Genomic DNA, 4,363 nt, shown 5'->3' with positions numbered 1-4,363 from the left:
ATAACAAAGTCGTTGGTCACTTCACCATAGTGGACAAAGCCACCCAGAGGATTGATGCTCTTGTCTGAGAGATCGTAGTCAGTGGAGGCATTGTTTTTGATCAGCTTGCCGTCCTTGATAACATAGCCTTGGCCAATCTTGTAGATTTTCTTGTTGATCTCCGTGCGGTGATGGTAGCCCTTCTGCCCAGCACGGGCCACGGAGGATTTTGAGGAGAGGTGGAAAGCTAGTATATTTGACTTCTGATATGATTGCAATGTTGAGTGATCTTGAACGATATATTCACATTTACAAATCTGAAAGCCTTACTCATTGGTTCCTGACCCTCTCAAAATAGCAAAAGCCCTGCCCACTCAAACAACAGGTTGAAGCTGAGTATCAGCTGATAGCTATTCCCTCTGTTGTTTCCTATCCTCTTTCTACATTTTAGAAAAGACACAATCTCTCTGCCTCCTCATGGATTACATGTCTGCACTTCAGAAGGATTTGAATACACTGTTGGTATTTTGGGGATAGTGGTGGTTGCCTGGTAGAACTCTTGCCTTCCATGAGGGAGATTAGATTTAATGTCCAGCCAGTATACCTCATGTCCAGCCTACACTCTCCGTCAGTGGCGATTTGTGAGCGGCTATGATGTAGATCCATTTTAGCAGAGTTTCCAGATGTAGACAGACTAGAAATGAAAGCCTGATGATCTCCATTTGTCAAACAGTCAGTTGAAACCCACAGATCATCTGTGAGTTATTGCGAGGTGAATGCAGGACCAGGGTAACTTTCATTATATTATGTATGAGGTTGCCATAAGTTCATAGTTAACAAGAAGAAAAAGACAACATTAGTGTATGGCAGCATAGACTGCCAGAGAGATTCATACTTAATTGAGAATATGTTTTTATTGAGTCATTACTCAGACTGGAGAAGGCACACCATACATTCAGAAGTTTTCATAGGATGGAGAGGCTATTGTAACTGCTTTCTGCCAAGCCTGACCCTTGAACTCAAATGGATGAAGTAGGTATTCATAAATATTGGTTGCACTGAAATACATTGACTTTAATGATTAAATAATAGAAGTAGATAATTTCTTACTTAATCTCTTGGGGTATTATTTTGGGTGAGTTGACTAAAACAATAATGAATACTATTAACATTTAAAATGACCATGGCATGACAAAAGTTGACTTGATACTGGTAAAGTATCAAGGTATAATCTTCAATTATAACAAAAGGTAAGTGATTGTTGTTGCTGTTGATTGCTTTCGAGTCGATCATGACTCATAGTGACCCTATGAACAAAAGGCCTGAAGCCCCTCTACAACTATCGACATTTTTTTTTTTAAATAAGGATGTTTTGGTTTTTTTTTTTTAAAATAAGGATTTTTTTAAATTTTTTTTTTTAAATAAGGATTTTTTTTTTTTACATTTATCAAAGTTTGTAGAGTTTCTGGAGGCATATTAGGAATTGGAAGCCATTTCTGCTTCCAAACCTGACATAGTATGTTATTGTTGTTATGTGCCATTGAATCGACTGTTATGTATAGCATCCCTATGGACAGCAGCTCTGAACCTTTTCTGTCCTGAGCCAATCTCACTAAATTCCGATACACTAACCTCCATTGCTCAAGTCACTGTATCAGTCCATCTTATCTGGGATCTTCCTCTCCTGTGCTGTCTGTCCACCCTTCCAAGCTTGATGTCCTTCTCCAAGGATTGATCTTTCCTGGCCATGTGTCCAAAGTAAGTGAAGTGGAGCTTCAAAATCCTAGCCTCCAAGGAGAAACTTGGTTTCACCCTCTCCAAGACAGACTTACTTGTTTTCTTGGCAGTTCATGGTATGTTCAAGACGCTTCTCCAGCACCACAACTTGAAGGCATCTATTCTTCTTCTGTCATTCTCAGCCATCGTCCAACTCTCTGAAGCATAACAAATGATTGAGTAGACCATGGCCTGGATTAGGCGTACTTTTGCATCTAGACTGACATTGTTGCTCTTCAGCACTCTGGAGAGGTCCCTGACAGCAGAATTTCCCCAATGCAGTTTGTCTTTTGATTTCCTGACTGCTGGTGTTAAGAGTGTTGATTGTGGAGCTGAGCAAGCTGTAATTGGTAACAACCTCAGTCTCTTCTCCATCTAATATGGTGCTGCAAAATTGGCATAGTGGTGAGAATCTTTATCTTCTTGATATTGAGCTTCAATCCATACTAAAGATTACAGTCCTTGACCTTTTGCAACAAATGCTTCAGGTCTTCTTCAGTTTCAGCAAGCAAGGTACCATCTGCATATTGTAAGTTGTTAATGAATCAAGCTGTATTAATTTAAAAATTAAAACCAAATCTACTATTGTTTATTCACTTCCAACTCATTGTAAACTTCCATTGGTTTTCTGAGACTAAATCTTTACAGGAGGAAACTGCCCATCTTCCTTCCACAAAAAGGCAAGCAAAATTGAACCTTTGACCTTTTGGTTACCAGTACAACACACAATACTCTAAGCTAACGCAGGAGTGAAATTGAAGATGAAGTAACCAGGGCCTAGAATTTCAGAGGTAGAGTGAAAGAAATTTGTTTGTTTTAGACTGTCTATGAGTGAGAAAGAGCACTGGTGGACTAATCCATATGGAACTGCACTGTTAACCCAAAGTAGTACCTCTATAGTTGTTAAAAAACACCAGTGGCTGCACCAGAGAAAGACTGCCTTCTCCCATATAATTGACAGCCTCTCAAAAACCCAATGGAGTGTCATCTATGAGTTGGTTCTAATTCAGTAGTAATGAGTTTGAGGTTTGAGTTAGGTTCTTTTTTTTTTAATTTGATTTTTTTCTCTGTGATTGGAATGTAAATTCCATGACAGTGGTCACTTCTGTCTCTTAGCATCACTAATGTATCACCAGTACTTAAAACTATGCCTGCCACATAGTCATTAAGCCCAAAGTAGACCCATAGCTGTTGAGTTGATTCTGAATCATAGCATTCTTTTATTTGGTTTCTGAGGCTGTAAATATTGATGGGAAGATTTCAAGAAATCAAAAATTATTTACTCATTGTGTATTATAGAGATATGTAGCTAGGTGAGGCTATTCCTTGGAAAGTAGAATAAAGCTTGGAAAGATGGAGAAACAGCAAAGGAGAGGAAGACCCCAAGGAGATGGATTGGCACTGTGACTTAAGTAATGGGCTCAAGAGTGTCAGAGATGATGATGGTGGCAAAGGATAGGGCAGGGTTCAGGTTGACTGTTCATGAAGTTGCTGTGAGTCATACTCTACTTGACAGCACCTAAAAACAAGGCACCACTGGGTGTGTTCATACCTCCAGCCTTTCATTTATCAGTCTAGTATATTAATTGTTTGAAATTATTTTCACCAATGTGTATGATTCTAACTGAACACAGATCTCAGAGCTTCTCTCTAGGCCTATGTGGTGTCAGAACTTTGATTTTTCTATCCATTACATTATCCCTCTCTGGGGAAATAGTCTCCAGTTACCTTATCTACGAACACATGGTCTTGTAAATCATCAACAACTATGAGACCAATATAAGAGAGTGCTTTCCACACTGTGTGGGTGTGTGAAAACACCAACACAGGAGTGGCAGCACGACTGTGTTAACTTAGCCCAAGACTGTGAACTAAACCTCCAGCTGCGTCCAGTCTGGCCTATTGCTCCTAGTTTCTGCAAGAATGGCCTGTATACCTACAGTCATGTGAGTCATTCACCTTACAGGTATGAATCTCTGGAGGACCTTCTATTGAACCATTGAACCCAAGAGCCACAGAGGACCTTGGGAACTGAGCCACAGATGAAGCTGTTAATGTTAGAAATCATAGACTTATATAGGTGGTTAAGCATTTAGTATATGTTAACCCTGAGACTTATAACTGGTCTGTTAATTTTAGTAGAACAAGTAATATAAATAGCCTCATATGTAACAGGTGTTGAATTAGTACTTGATAAATGATTGAATGAATTAAACAAATTAGTTCACACATATTATGCAAAGCTTCACTCTGGATAAATTTTTAGGCCTTAGTCATCCTAAGAATCTGAGTAGCACTTTGCTTTGGGACTGGTATGGTAACCCTGTCTTCATTCATGACATTAACCAAACCATGTTGGAGTAAAATTATCCATCACATAATAAAAATTTTCCCTCACATGGGGCATGCTTTCAGGAGGTACCAGTCCTTGAAAAACGACATCATGCTTAGAAAAGTAGAAGGTAAGCTTAAGAGAAGTCTCTCAAGGAGATAGATTCACAAAGTGATGCCAACAGAGGACTTGCAGGGATTGTGATGCTGGAATACGATAGGATTGTTGTTGTTGTTATGTGCCGTCGAGTTGCTTGTGACTCATAGCAACCCTATG

At 39.3% G+C, this 4,363-nt stretch overlaps 1 pseudogene; it reads right to left on the bottom strand.

The window, feature by feature from the left end:
* LOC102857395 overlaps positions 1-1,617 on the bottom strand; it is a 4,593-nt pseudogene extending 2,976 nt beyond the window's left edge.
* Positions 1,618-4,363: the final 2,746 nt, after the last annotated feature.

Source organism: Elephantulus edwardii, unplaced genomic scaffold (assembly GCF_000299155.1).
Source record: "Elephantulus edwardii isolate Elephantulus edwardi_28Jun2011 unplaced genomic scaffold, EleEdw1.0 scaffold00060, whole genome shotgun sequence".
In the NCBI taxonomy this organism is placed as follows: Eukaryota; Metazoa; Chordata; class Mammalia; order Macroscelidea; family Macroscelididae; genus Elephantulus; species Elephantulus edwardii.
Note: the sequence above shows the minus strand (reverse complement) of the source record. Positions and strands in the feature narration are given on the sequence as shown.